The sequence below is a fragment of the Oncorhynchus keta genome, chromosome 1, assembly GCF_023373465.1.
Source record: "Oncorhynchus keta strain PuntledgeMale-10-30-2019 chromosome 1, Oket_V2, whole genome shotgun sequence".
NCBI classification, from domain to species: Eukaryota; Metazoa; Chordata; class Actinopteri; order Salmoniformes; family Salmonidae; genus Oncorhynchus; species Oncorhynchus keta.
Window position 1 is genome coordinate 57,574,173 of NC_068421.1, and position 16,589 is coordinate 57,590,761.

The window sequence follows — 16,589 nt, forward strand, 5'->3', positions numbered from 1 at the left end:
CAATTAAACAGACAGAGAGGGTGTGAAACAAGTCGAAAGGGGTCAGATAAAATAAAGTGGACCTAACTGGCTGCCAAAATTCTGTTGGTTAAGCAATACCACAGGCAGGCAGTCCTGAGGGGCCGTGGGGAGGTTGGGGAGGCCCCGCTAGGCTGCAGCCTCACAGCCTGGTACCTCTCTTAGGGCCAACGATAACACAGCCGGGGAGGTAGGGAATGTGGACAGGAAACCAATATTTCACATCGCCGCTGAGCTGCTGAAGACCTGGCCCTAATGGAGTCACATTTTGCACCGAGAGAGAGGTCCTCCAGGAAACACACTGCTTTCCCACAGGATCCTTTTGACCCAGGTTCACACACACGCAAGCAAGCATGTATGCAAGCTAACACACACAAACCCTTCAGGCCTGGTTCCATCTTTCCTCACTGCCAGTGCTCCTATGACTGTCCACCCGAAGTATCACAGTCCTTCCCCCAACAAGGCAGAGGCAAGCTGAGCAATGTCTCTGTCTGTGTGTGCCAGGTGTCTGGACTGCTCCCTGGTTGCCTACACAACAGGACCACTGTTTCAAACTGCCTATAAAACATTGCTGGGTACTTTTCTCACTCAGAGAGAAAAATCTCCTAAATTCTAACCCCCACTGTCCCTGACCCCCCTCCTTCCTTGCTCAACCCTTCCACCCAGTGTTGTTTTTCATCCTGTTGTTTTTGGCGTGTACCCTCTCTGACCCCCAGAGGAAGCACTCTAACACTGAGCTATAAAAGAAAAACAAGACACACACTCTAAGGCAAAGAATAACACAACAACTTGGGAGACATGAATGCTGCTCTGGGGCCAGTTAATTGAAAATCGCACTCACTGACAGAGCTCAGAAATGGACCCCATTCCATTGTGAATAACATTACGGTTTTGCTATACCTTCATCGTCCAGCAGAGAGCACACATGAGTATGAGTCTTAGGCTGCTGCATTGTGGCTCTCCGACAGCTCTTTGAGATTAATGACATGGAAAATGGTTCTTCGACAAAAACAAATGAACACATTATTTAAAACCCCTTGGCCGCTGAAATCTATCATTGTTATATTGTGTTACATAGGAAAGGAACCCATTTGGCTTTTCTATGCATTACTTTGTGAATGGATTTTGTTGTAATAGGTGTTTCAGATTTAGAATACAATAAGTGGAATCAAAATTATTTCATGTGTCCAAATATATCCTGTACTGCCACACAGTATTTGTCAGAAAATGTTTATCAACTTGGCTCTGCATGCCATTGTTTTGTATTCTAAGGAATGTCTGGTACATTACATGACCAAAAGTATGTGGACACCTACTGGTCGAACATCTCATTCCAAAATCATGGGCATTAATATGGAGTTGGTACGCCCTTTGCTGCTATAACATCCTCCACTCTTTTGGGAAGGCTTCCACTAGATGTTGCAGCATCTAGTGCTAAGGGAACTTGCTTCCATTCAGCCATAAGCACATTAGTGAGGTCAGACACTGATGTTGGGCGATTAGGCCTGGCTCGCAGTTGGCGTTCCAATTCATCCCAAAGGTATTCGATGGGGTTGAGGTCAGGGCTCTGTACAGGCCAGTCAAGTTTTTCCATACCGATCTCGACAAACCATTTCTGTATGGACTTCACTTTGTGCATGGGGGCATTGTCATGCTGAAACAGGAAAGGGCCTTCCCCAAACTATTGCCACAAAGATGGAAGCACAAAATCATCTAGAATGTCATTGTATATTTTAGCGTCAAGATTTCCCTTCACTGGAACTAAGGGGCCTAGCCCAAACCATGAAAAACAGCCCCAGAGCATTATTCCACCTCCACCAAACTTTACAGTTGGCACTATGCATTGGGTCAGGTAGCGTTCTCCTGGCATCCGCCAAATCCAGATTCGTCCTTCGTAGTACCAGATGGAGAAGCGTGATTCATCCCTCCAGTGAACATGTTTCCACTGCTCCAGAGTCCAATGGCGGTCCACATACTTTTGTATATATAGTGTATAGTGTATAGTGTAGAAAAGCTGAGCTGGTGTTGATACTGCTGTATTACTGTAATGAACCCTACTTGGACAAATGCCTAAACAGTTCCCATCATGCAATGAATGACCTATCTGTCCTCTAAAAAAAATCTACTTCCATCGACTTTCACCCTGGTTTCATGTTTCCTCCATCTGAAACAATGCAGAACCTTTCTTCTGGTTATCCTTATCGGTTCTATTAGAGGAGTGGGTGGGTTCGAGGCAGAGGAGAGGCTGAAGAGATGGCTGTGTTCCCTGCCTCAGCAGTTCTTTACCAACCTCTGTCTGTCTGGCTGCTACTTTGAGCTTACAGTGCCTTGCAAAATTATCCACCCCCTTGGTGTTTTTCCTATTTTGTTGCATTACAACCTGTAATTTAAATTGATTTTTATTTGGATTTCATGTAATGGACATACACAAAATAGTCAAAATTGGTGAAGTGAAATTTAAAAAATGACTTTCAAAAAAAAAATTCAAAACAAAAACGAAAAAGTGGTGCCGTGCATATCTTAAATGAAGTCCACCTGTGTGCAATCTAAGTGTCACATGATCGGTCACATGATCTCAGTATATATACACCTGTTCTGAAAGGCCCCAGAGTCTGCCACACCACTAAGCAAGGGGCCCCACCAAGCAAGCGGCAATATGAAGACCAAGGAGCTCTCCAAACAGGTCAGGGACAAAGTTGTGGAGAAGTACAGATCAGGGTTGGGCTATAAAAAAAATATCTGAAACTTTGAACATCCCACAGAGCACCATTAAATCCATTATAAAATAAATGGAAAGAATATGGCACCACAGCAAACCTGCCAAGAGAGGGCCATCCACCAAAAATCACAAACCAGGCAAGGAGGGCATTAACCTGAGAGGCTACAAAGAGAACAAAGATAACCCTGAAAGAGCTAAAGGTCCACAGCGGAGATTGGAGTATCTGTCCATAGGACCAGTTTAAGCCGTACACTCTACAGAGCTGGGCTGTACGGAGGAGTGTCCAGAAAAAAGCCATTGCTTAAAGAAAAAAATAAGCAAACACATTTGGTGTTTGCCAAAAGGCACATGGGAGACTCCTCAAACGTATGAAAGAAGGTACTCTGGTCAGATGAGACTAAAATTGAGCTTTTTGGTCATCAAGGAAAATGCTATGTCTGGCACAAATCCAACACCTCTCATCACCCCATGAACAACATCCCCACAGGGAAGCATGGTGGTGGCAGCATCATGCTGTGGGGATGTTTTTCATCGGCAGGGACTGGGAAACTGGTCAGAATTGAAGGAATGACAGATGGAGCTAAATACAGGGAAATTCTTGAGGGAAACCTGTTTCAGTCTTCCAGAGATTTGACACTGGGACGGATGTTCCCCTTCCAGCAGGACAATGACCATAAGCATACTGCTAAAGCAACACTTGCGTGGTTTAAGGGGAAACATTTACATTTCTTGGAATGGCCTAGTCAAAGCTCAGACCTCAAAATCTGAAATCTGAGCTCAGACCTCAAAGCTCAGACCTCAAAATCTCAAATCTGTGGTATGACTTAAAGATTGCTGTACACCAGAGGAACGCATCCAACTTGAAGGAGCTGGAGAAGTTTTTCCTTGAAGAATGGGCAAAAATCCCAGCGGCTAGATGTGCCAAGCTTATAGAGGCATACCCCAAGAGACTTGCAGCTGTAATTGCTGCAAAAGGTAGCTCTATAAAGTATTTACTTTGGGGGGGGTTAGTTATGCATGCTCAAGTTCTGTTTTTATTGTCTAATTTCTTGTTTGTTTCACAATAAAACATACTTTGCATCTTTAAAAGTGGTAGGCATGTTGTGTAAATCAAATGATACAAACCCCCCAAAAATCGATTTTAATTCCAGGTTAGGGAAAATGCCAAGGGGGTGAATACTTTTGTAAGACACTGTAGGTGGTCAGATCATCTTATCGGTTTGCAAGGGTATGGGTGTGGTGTTGCTCTGACTGACCTCTGGATTTATGACTTCTTGATTACAGTAGGGGTGAATTCAGGCTAGGCAACTTGTTTATGTACATCAGTGCCCACACACACACATATATACACTCATCGTATTCAGAAACCTGAAGCATCTATCTGCTAGGGAAGTGTTGTGTACCTGCTATTTCTGCAATCAAACCAATTTCGAAATTTGTTTTAACAAGGGAGAAAAAATCTGTTTACTCGTTACTATGTAAACACTACAATGTGGGTTTGATTGAATTGAGCCCAAGAGTTCTGTTTTTGTCCCCACAGTGGAATTCAGTGGAGATAATTGAACACACTCACTGTGAGGCAGCAAGCACAATGGAGACATTGTGTGTCATCTGTTTGGAATGTAAATATAAATGTGAGTTTATTCTGCATTCTTGTGCATTTTCCATAACATTGTCTCAGTGCTTAAATGGTGGTATGTATTGGAAGCTAAAAAGACACTAAACCCAGGATGGTAAAGTTAGGTATTGTCATGTTTTTTCTAAAAGTTACTTTATAAAGTGAAAATATGTGGTAGGCTATGTTTTTTTTGCCAAAAGTAATAATAATAAAAACCTAACACTCGCACTTGACCCCCCTACTTTATTGAGGAACATTTGACTTACTATGGCTGTGATATGTGGTTGTCCCACCTAGCTATCTTAAGATGCATTCACTAACTGTAAGTCGCTCTGGATAAGAGCGTCTGCTAAATGACAAAAATGTAAATGTAATGTCCAGAATCTGATTGTCTTCACATAAAGTAACCCAAAGCAGTTCAGTTGACTGACTGGCCAGTAGGTGGCTCTCCTTTTCTAAAACGTTACCTAAATCTGAACTGAAATGTTTTCCCACCATAAAACCTTTAATTCAACTTAACCTTTAATTCAACTCTAATCTAATTTATCAAATTAAGTGGTTCCAAAAGGAATCCAGAAATGACAACATCCATTTCACAAAGCAGAAATATTTAAATGGTTAATAGACTCAATTGAAGGTAACGTCATGACACAAGTAAATACATACAGTATAATGACATATTTAGGTAATAACCCTCAATGCTATTTAAATTAATGATATCCCATTCTTTCTCCTCTGTTTTGTTTCTCTATATCTCTCCTTTCACTGCTCAGATGGCTTTCCCAGAGATAGTCATTTTTTCCTCTCGTCTGCCTGGCTCCTTGGATCCCCTCTCTCTCTTCTCCCCCCCCTTCCCCTCTCTCTCTCTTCTCTCGCTTTCAGCTTGCCTGCCAGACCTCTGGCCCTGCCAGGTCCTATATGTCACATGCCTGGTTCTCTATCTCCCCCAGACCAGGACACAGACTGAGAGGGCCGGTATCAGTGTTTCCAGTCAGTCGGGGTTTCCACTTAGGTCAGATATTAATGGGTTTCCACTTAGGTCAGATATTAATGGGTTTCCACTTAGGTCAGATATTAATGGGTTTCCACTTAGGTCAGATATTAATGGGTTTCCACTTAGGTCAGATATTAATGGGTTTCCACTTAGGTCAGATATTAATGGGTTTCTACTTAGGTCAGATATGAATGGATTTACAGGAATTACAGTAGTTGTAAAGTGTCATCTATAGTTTGGAAGAACATAAGATCCTACAAGGGTAGTGAGTCTCTTTTTTTTATTCAGTAAGTAGCTGTTGGTATTTTCTTGCTAGGGCAATTTAATTTTAGTGCTGTCTTTTACCTAGTAGCCTACTTAATCACTGCTGTTTGAACTGTCTGATTGCTCAGTACTTGTGACTCTTAGTTGTACACATAGATTAGTTTCAGGCAGATTTCTGCAGCACTCTTGCTAATTTGTGGTATTGTTGCCAGGCAAATCAACAATCAGTGCTGGAAGGTGTGTCTTTCACCTCTGCTAGGCATTTAAGTGGCGGTGTTTTCGCCAAAACGAAGATGTTCTGTCGAGTTTGGTATTTAGTATTTTATTAGGATCCCCATTAGCTGTTGCGAAAGCAGCAGCTACTCTTCCTGGGGTCAACACAAAACATGACGTAATACAGAACATTATTAGACAAGAACAACACAAGGACGGAATTACATACATTTAAAAATGGCACACATTGCTACATACCAATATATACACATAAAATATCTCGGTCAAATAGGGGAGAGGCGCTGTGTCGTGTTGTGTCGTGTTGCTTTACACATACTTACACTGACATCCCAACACACACCTACACACACACACACACTACATATGCCCACACACACATGCATACTGACCGCACCCACCCACGCACGCACGCACGCACACTGCTGCTATTGTCTATTATCTATTCTGTTGCCTAGTCAGTTTACCTATACCTATATATAACTACCTCAATTACCTCGTACACCTGCACATCGACCCAGTACTGGTACTCCCTGTGTACAGCCATGGTACTTTTATTCGTGATTGTTATTCATTATTCACTGTGTATTTATTCCTTCTGTCACTATTACATTTTTTTCTTAATATTTTTTATCTTTATCTTAGCTCTGCATTGTTGGAAAAGGACCCCCAAGTAAGAATTTCCCTGTTAGTCTACACCTGCTGTTTATGAAGTGTGTGACAAATAACATGTGATTTGATTTAATTTGTCTCACAGCTATCTTAAAGGAAACTATCTTAAAGGAAACTATCTTAAAGGAAACTATCTTAAAGGAAAATATCTTAAAGGAAACTATCTTAAAGTAAACTATCTTAAAGGAAACTATCTTAAAGGAAACTATCTTAAATGAAACTATCTTAAAGGAAACTATCTTAAAGGAAACTATCTTAAAGGAAACTATCTTAAAGGAAACTATCTTAAAGGAAACTATCTTAAAGTAAACTTTGTGCATCATTTGAGCTGTATTTCTGTATTTTGAAAGTTATATATCTTGAAAACCTTGAGTGCTGACATGTAAAACATTTTGGGACAATTTTTTAAAACACTTTATTTAACTATGCAAGTCAGTTAAGAACAAATTCTTATTTTACAATGACCGGCAAGGAACAGTGGGTTAACTGCCTTGTTCAGGGGCAAAACAACAGATTTTTACCTTGCCTGCTCAGGGATTCGATCTTGCAACCGTTCAGTTACTAGTCCAATACTCTAACCACTAGGCTACCTGCCGCCCCACTATATCAACAATGGACTAATGAAACAAATACAGAAAGATAGTTTTACGGTGGAATTTTCCTAATTGTAAATTGCTCTGGATAAGAGCATATGCTAAATGACTAAACTGTTCAAAAGTCAAATGTAATGAATTTCAGGAAGATGACACTTGTCAGTAAAAGTTCTTACTGATTGTCTGAACTGTCAAGAGAGAGAGTAAAGTGCAGAAACAATTTGTGAACTTCCTAGTTGTCATCTTCAGATTCCTTGCTTTAGGTCCGAGGAACATCGGTCTGACTCGCCTCCCACTGTCACAGACACTTCACTATACGCAACACACACACACTAAATATGTGCACGTGACCAATAAAATTAGATTCGATTTGACACACACTTAGCCCAGCTCTGTCAGTTCACACTCACAGCTGCCTCGCTTGCCAGGGCCTCTCATTGTTGCCGCATGACATCACAGAGTCTCTCGGAAAGGACATCTTTCATTATCCTTTTCTGTAACGAGTATCATTATCAACTCCTCTCAAAAGTCTGCACTGGCTGCATCATATTTGTGAGAACAGGTTGCGCGGCGGAGGTGGAAGGAACAAAGGGAGGTCATTGGAACCAGATTGGGGTGATTAGCATCTGGCTGTGTGTTGGCCAAGTGCTGCATAAAGCTTGTCAATGGGTACGATCTGCCACACAGAATTTAGACATCTGTTTTCTTATGGTGATCACCGTTCATTATTGGCGCGATATCGTCCCCGCTATAATCATTTTCACAGTAGATCATCTCAGACCCCCATTCATACATTACTAGGAACTTTTACTATAGTAGTTTGTCGACATTGTTGACATTTAATGGCACATCCTTGACATCATTTCATCATATTTGACACTTGGTTGTTTGAGTAGGTAATGGTCCAGCCCACTTACAATGGGTAGCTAAGCCCCACCATTGAGAAACACAATGGTTAAAATAGCCTAAAGCCATTCTTATCCAGCATCACTAATGACAGCTAAGAATGTGTGGCAGCTGGTTGCCACCCTGGCTCTGGCAGACCAGGCAGGACCTATTGTTTCCTTACCAGCCTGTGATCTGTAGATCTCTAGATAACACATTGGAGGGTTTAAACAGTAGAACACCCTGCACCTCGAAGAGAGAGAGAGAGAGAGAGAGAGAGAGAGAGAGAGAGAGAGAGAGAGAGAGAGAGAGAGAGAGAGAGAGAGAGAGAGAGAGAGAGAGCAACACAGTTAGACCCAACCAAATTATGAGAAAAGGAAAAGATAATTACTTGACACATTGGAAAGAACTAACAAAAACAGAGCCAACTAGAATGCTATTTGGCCCTAAACAGAGAGTACACAGAGGCAAAATACCTGACCACAGTCACTGACCCAAACGTAAGGAAAACTTTGATTATGTGCAGGCTCAGTTAGCATAGCCTTGCTACTGAGGAAGGCCGACGTATGCAGTGTGCACACTGCCCACAAAATGAGATGGAAACTGAGCTGCACTTCCTAACCTCCTGCCAAATGTATGACCATATTAGAGACACATATTTCCCTCGGATTACACAGATCCACAAAGAATTCGAAAACAAACCCAATTTTGATAAACTCCCATATCTACTGCGTGAAATATCACCCTGTGCCATCACAGCAGCAAAATGTGTGACCTATTGCCACAAGAAAAGGGCAACCAGTGAAGAACAAACACCATTGTAAATACAACCCATATTTATGTTTATTTATTTTCCCTTTTGCACTTAACTATCTGCACATTGTTACAACCCTGTATATAGACATAATATTACATTTGAAATGTCTATTGTTTTGGAACTTCTGTGAGTGTAATGTTTACTGTTCATTTTTATTGTTTATTTTACTTATGTTTATTATCTATCTCACTTTCTTTGGCAATGCTAACATATGTTTCCCATGCCAGTAAAGTCCTTAAATTGAAATTGAATTCAGAGAAAGGACTTGAAAGTGGTCTCTGTCGTTCTCCCCCTTTCTTGAGCCCTGATGTGAGGCCTCTAATCATTGTTATTGGAATAAACTGCCACCCCACCAGTTGCCAGAGGTGTAAATCAGTTCCTCATTAGGCATGTAGAGTGACACCAGGCCAAACCAGACCCTTCAGGGATGAAATGGGCAACCCCTGCAGCAGGACAACAAAGGGGATTTTGGTACCTCCTTGATTCCTTGTCCTGCAGGTAGTCTGAAGAGGCTTCCTCTCCTCATCTCCTTCTGTTCAATTTAGTGATATGAAATGATGAATGCCGCTTCCCAGCAGGCACCCACCATGTTGTTTTCAGATGGCCTGTGGTCTTCAGACCACATCAGAGATGTACCCGATTACCGTACAGTACTGACTAGGGGATCAATGAGGGGCCCATCCTGTATCCTCTCCAGCTTGACCCATAGATTTATTAGGATCCCCATTAGCCGACAGCTCGTCTTACTGGGGTCCGACACATAACAAAAAAGACATTACAGACAAAATACTGTGTGTGTGTGTGTGTGTGTGTGTGTGTGTGTGTGTGTGTGTGTGTGTGTGTGTGTGTGTGTGTGTGTGTGTGTGTGTGTGTGTGTGTGTGTGTGTGTGTGTGTGTGTGTGTGTGTGTGTGTGTGTGTGTGTATGTGTGAATTACACATACATGTCAGGACATACACTCAACAAGTAGGTCACATGGGGAGAGGGTGTTGCTTTATTTGTTTTTTGGAACCAGGTTTGCTGTTCACTTGCTCTAAGGTAACACCAAGTCATTTAGACTCCTCTTGCTCAACAGCTACACCATTCATTACCAGATTCAGCTGAGGTATACAATTTAGGGAATGATTTGCACCAAATACAATGCTCTTAGTTTTAGAGATGTTCAGGAGAAGTTTATTACTGGCCACCCATTCCACAACTGACTGAAACTCTTTGTTAAGGGTTTCAGTGACTTCATTAGCTGTGGCCCCATTAGTGGGGCCTTGCTCCCGATGTGTGTGGAACTTGACTGATCCCGGGGAGGAATTTGCTCTAAATCTCTGTGGAGAGCAGGAGCTGTAAATCACATGACAAGTATGTGGGAACGGCTGTTACATGTAATGAAGATGGACAGGCTGAGGAGGAGAAGGGTGGCAGTGGAGGCTACATTCCTCTAGTCTAACTTCTCTACAGCTCACTTACACACGCACACACCCACACACAATGTAGAAAACTGTTAGTGTGTGTGCGTATATAGCATTGTATGTTAACTGTTTGTGTGTGTATAAACTGTTTATACTGTGTGTCTGTGTGTGTGTGTGCGTGCGTAGAGGAGTCGGTGTGTGCAGCATAATTGAAGTTGAGTGTCACCTAGTGTAAGAAAGAGACCTAGGGCCTCAGTCTTGAAAGGATGGCACAACAGGGGGCTAGAAGGTGGACTGGAAGGAGGGAGGGAGTCTTGGCATCAGGATTCCAAGCATAGGGTTTTTATTTTCTTCTTGTAGGGTTCCAAAAGACAAACATCTTGCAGGAACTTTGTTTCAAACAACTTAAAAAAGTAAGGAAGGTTGATTCACTAAAAGCAAAGCTAAACAGACAGCTGCTTTAAATAATGACAATTAACCCTGCAAAACCCTGCAGTACAAATGCCAAAAAAAGCCGTACAGTATCCCAGATAGTGAGACGCAGATGATAAATGTTAGATGAAGCCACAATGCACCAATCTGATTCTGACATTCCATAAACTTGCCAGATAGCCGCTTATACAGTCCCGCCCATACCTGGAAGATACCAAGGCAGGTAAGTAGTCACATGATTAGGCTATACATATTTTAAAAATTTCCACCGCATATAATGAATTTTAAATGATCTTTCCCATTTTAATTATACATAGTTTAATCACTGGCAAAATTATTGCTAAACCAAAAACATACCACCCCCAAGAACAGAGTAGAGCCTGCACAGTGACAAAGCACTCAATCAAGCGTTTTAATTTCGAATTGGAGCACACCCACCTGCAGCTCTTGACTCCAACATTCGGTCCTGGAGACAGGATGCAACTTAATGTTAATGTTAATAAACGAATATGATTGAAATATGAATGTTGTAAAAAAGTAGGAAAAACAAATGCTAAAATAAGTCAAATAAAATAATACCCCAAATAAAGAAATAGTATGTAAGGTGATCAGGCTTCATGGTATATCAATAACTGACATGTTCGAAAGTTTTGACCAAACAAACAAAACAATGGTGCTAACCAGACTTTTCCACGGCTACCGCTATAAATGGACCAATCACATGTTTAGAGTGAAATGTGTATAGTCAGTGGAGGAGCTCTATCTGCTTCTCCACGCCTGGCTGTACTGACAAGAGGGGAAATCATGTTCTTTACAAACGTGTAAAAATGGTCACCACCTTTTGTAGCTGTTCAGAGGCAACGGGCCAGACTTGGAGAGGAGAAATTGGCTATACCTTCCTTCCTAATCAAGTCGCATGCTTCCTTGACATTGCTGTGGCTCACAGACTATGCAGAGCGAAATCAAACAGCCAAGCCTCAACAAGTAACAGATGCTGGAAACAATGTTCAAGAGAGGCAGCCTATGTTCTTCACCCACTTTGAGGAAAACATCTTCTTCGCCCACTTCAAGGAAAACACAGTGCCGCCGACGCGGGCTGCTCACGAGGACTGTGAGCTCTCATTCTCTGTGACTGACTTGAGTAAGACATTTAAGCGTGTTAACCCTCGCAAGGCTGCCGGCCCTGATGGCATCGCAAGAGCATGTGCAGACCAGCTTGCTGGAGTGTTTACAGACATATTCAATCTCTCACTATCCCAGTATGTTGTCCCACCTTGCTTCAAGATATCAACCAACATTCCTGTCCCAAAAAAAGTGAAGGTTACTGAACTAAATTACTATCCAACTTGATCTCATAGTTTCACTTTGAGATTTGACGTAATTGGATGAACGTCAATTTTTTTACCCATAATTCTGAGTGGTTACAAGGTTCATGTCGCGTGGCTACAGGGTTGAAAGAGAAACAACTCAAGGGGTTACGTTTAGGTATTAATCCAGAGTGGTTAAGGCTATGGTTTGGTGAAAGCATAAAAATAAATACTACAAAAAACGTGATGTTTCCATTTAGTATCATCAAGTACTCTCTCTGCTTGCAAGACAATTGTGAACTGCTGTGGCACACTGGTCAGTGTACTCTGGCTCTGAGTGATTTCAAGCCCAGTGCTGTGCCATTGTTTTTTGTAGTTTTCTTGGTGGGTGTTGAGGACGGCATACACGACATCCTCAGGACCTTTTCAAACGTCCAATATCGAAGTCTGTTTCTAGTGACCAGTCTGGATTATTGTCACATTGGACTCACTTCTGTCATCATGAAGTGCTTTGAGAGGCTAGTTAAGAAACATATCACATCGACCTTACCCGACACTGTAGACCCACTACAATTTGCATACCACCCCCACAGATCTACGGATGACGCAATTGCCATCGCATCACACACTGCCCTATACCATCTGGACAAGAGGAATACCTATGTATTAATGCTGTTCATTGACTACAGCTCAGCCTTCAACACCATAGTGTCCTCCAAGTTCATCACTAAGCTTGGGGCCCCAGGGTCTGAACCCTGCAGCTGGGTCCTGGACTTACTGACGGGCTGACCCCAGGTGGTGAACGTAGGCAACAACACCTCCACTAGACTGATACTCAACAAGGGGAGGCCCCACAAGGGTGCGTGCTCAGCCCCCTCATGTACTCCCTGTTCACCCATAACTGTGTGGCCACCCAAGTCTCCAACTCATTCATCAAGTTTGCAGACAACATAACAGTGGCCTGATTACCAACAGTGACGAGACAGCCTACAGGGAGGAGGTGAGGACCCTGGAGGAGGTGTTCCAGGATAATAACCTATTCCTCAACTTCAACAAAAAGCCTCTTCAAGAAATTTTACTTGGCCACTAAGATCCCCACGAACTTCTACAGTGCACCATTGAGCACGGTTGTATAACCTTGTGGTATGGCAATTGCACCGTCTGCAACCGCAGGGCTCTCCAGAGGGTGGTGGGTTCAGCCCAACTCATCACTGGTTGCCCTACAGGACATCTACAGCACCTACAGCAAGAAGATAAGAGCGTCTGCTAAATGACTTAAATGTAAATGTAAGATGATCAAATACCTCAGCCACCCAAGCCATGGCCTACTCGTCCTGGTACCATCTAGAAGACAGAGACAGTTCAGGTGCATCAAAGCTGAGACTGAGAGACTGAAAAACTATCGCCAGGCCTGACTGTTGGTCTGTCACATGGTGGATATTTGATGTTGCCATTAAGTCTATCCCCAGCAGATAACATTGGCAATAGGCTAGATTTGTTCCTACCAATTTAAGGATTAATTTGATACCCCCCATGTAGCTATAGCTCAAACAGACCAATTCAAAGCTTACCGTGTAAAATGAGCATTTTGACTCTCTGGGTTAGTGATCAATAACGTCAGTCACAGGCAGACAAATAAGATATCTTCATGATCTTTGGAGTCCCGGCTTTCGGGGTGTATCAACGTATTCCGTGTTTAGTTTGTTTATGCGTCACAACGCTAAATGGAATGTAGGTAGCAACCATCTTTAAGTGAGGTCATCGGCTAGGCCTGCCCTTATACATTCGTATGCCCATATATGGTAGTAAGTCAAACAAAAGATTTGAAGGCATCGATCAATTGACAAGATACTCACCTTTCTGTTGACACCCTGCTTTTGCAGATTGGGTCTACCGTTCTCATACCAGACAGATTTTTTTTTTTTTATCTAATAGGGTCCCCAAATATGGGGACTTTACATTTAAGATGAATAATGTTTACATATTGTTTTACCCACTTCATATGTACACTGAACAAAAAAATATACACAACATGTAAAGTGTTGGTGGCATGTTTCATGAGATGAAATAAAAGTTCCCAGAAAAATCCATCTGCACAAAAATCGTATTTCGCTCAAATTTTGTGCACAAATTTGTTTACATCCCTGTTAGTGAGCACTTCTCCTTTGCCAAGATAATCCACCCACCCTACAGGTGTGGCATAGCTAATTAAACAGCATGATCATTACACAGGTGCACCTTTTACTGGAGACAATGAAAGGCCACTCTAAATTGTGCAGTTTTGTCATACAAAACAATCCCACAAATGTCTCAAATGTTGAGGGAGCATGCAATTGGCATGCTGACTGCAGGACTGTCCAACAGAGCTGTTGCCAGAAAATGTTATGTTAATTTCTCTACCATAAGCCGCCTCCAATGTCATTTTAGAGAATTTGGCAGTAAGTCCACCAGACCTCACAACCACACCAAGGTGTATGGCGTCTTGTGGGCGACCGGTTTGCTGATGTCAACGTTGTCAACAGAGTGCCTCATGGTGACGCTGGGGTTAGGGTATGGGCAAGCATAAGCTACGGACAACAAACACAAATGCATTTTATCAATTGGCAATTTGAATGCCCATTGTGAGGCCTTTTTTGTTGTTGAGTATCTATGACCAATAGATGTATAACTGTATTCTTAGTCATGTGAAATCCATAGATTAGGGCCTAATGAATTTCCTCTTATGAACTGTAACTCTGTAAAATCTTTGAAATTATTGCATGTTGCATTTATATTTTTGTTCAGTATATACGGTGCCTTAGGAAAGTATTTAGACCTCTTGACTTTTTCCACATTTTGTTACGATACAGCCTTTTTCAAAAATGTATTACATTGTTTTTTTCACTCATCAATCTACACACAATACCCCATAATGACAAAGCAAAAAACTATAGATTTTTTAGCAAAAAAACAACAATGTAAATATCACATTTACATAGGTATTCAGACCCTTTACCCAGTACTTTGTTGAAGCACCTTTGGCAGCGATTTCAGCATTGAGTCTTCTTAGGTATGACGCTACAATCTTGGCACCCCACTCCACTCAACACAGCCCCCTCTTGTCTGGGGGACGGCCAGACATTTCAAAGCCTCAGCCTGGGGGTTCCAGTGGAGTGCCAACCAGCCATAGCACAGGCTAACATGATAACACTTGTTAATGTCGAGCAAACAGACATTTGAGTTGGGGTGTGAGGAATAGTTTCTTACTGAACCCTTGAAAAACACCTCCAGTCCGCTGGAGAGGCTGTCAGTGTCACATTGCACTCACCAACTGTCATAAAGGGCTTTCCAACTACACTCCACAGACTACATGGGAGCACAAAATAACTTGTCACACCTTATTTGGACAGTCCGGATTTTCCATTTGTAGATGATCTACAGATGGTCATTCTATAAACAAACAATAAATTGATTACCAACTGCGAGCTAAGGTTACGGTTAGGATTAAGGTTAGGCTTTGAATAAGGGACAGGGTAAGGGTTAAGGTTAGGGATAGGGTTAGGGTTAGTAGATAGTTAGTTGAAATGTTACTGATAGTGTGAAGTCCGTCATTCGAATGAGACCAAGGTACAGCGTGGTAGGTGTACATTTTCTTTATAAAAATGTACCACCAAAAAAACTACAAACAACTCAACGAACGAAAACCTTAGGAGTGCAACCCATGCAACAAAAAAAGACAAGATCCCACAACAGAAGGTGGGAAAAAGGGCTGCCTAAGTATGATCCCCAATCAGAGACAACGATAGACAGCTGCCTCTGATTGGGAACCATACTTGGCCAACGAGGAAATATAAACAGATTTCCCACCCTAATCACACCCTGACCTACCAAATAGAGAATTTATAGCATCCCCTCCCCCCAAAGATGCGTATTCCCGGCCGCAAACCTGAACCTATAAGGGAGGGTCCGGGTGGGCATCTACCCTCGGATCTACCCCCGGGGGCTATGGTTCGGGACGTAGCCCCCGCTCCCTACGCTGATCCCTCCACTTATGTGGAACCGGACCATGAATCGTTGCCGGAAGAACCGGACCGTGGATCATCACCGGAGGCTCTGAACTGGGAACCACCGCTGGAGGCTCCGGACTGCATATCATCACTGAAGACTCTGGACTGCAGATTGTCGCTGAAGGCTCCGGACTGGGGACCGTCGCTGGAGGCTCTGGACTGGGGACCATCGCTGGAGGCTCTGGACTGGGGATCGTCGCTGGAGGCTCCGGACTGGGGACTGTCGCTGCAGGTTCCTTGCCATGGATCTTCACTACAGGCTCCGGGCCATGGATCATCACTGGAGGCTTCATGCCATGGATTATCACTGGAGGCTTCGGGCCATGGATCATCACTGGAGACTTCGTGCCATGGATTATCACTTGAGGCTCCGGCCCATGGATTATCACTACAGGCTCCGGGCCATGGATCATCACTGGAGGCTTCGTACGTGGAGCCGGAACAGGTCCCCCCCCCACAAAAAAATTGGGGGCTGCCTCTCGTGCTTGCTTTGTTGGTTTAACTCCTCGCAAAGTCGCAATTCTGCTTTCGCTGCCTCCATCTCCTCCTTCGGACGGCGATACTCCCTGCTCCCTCCAGGCTTTCCTCCCA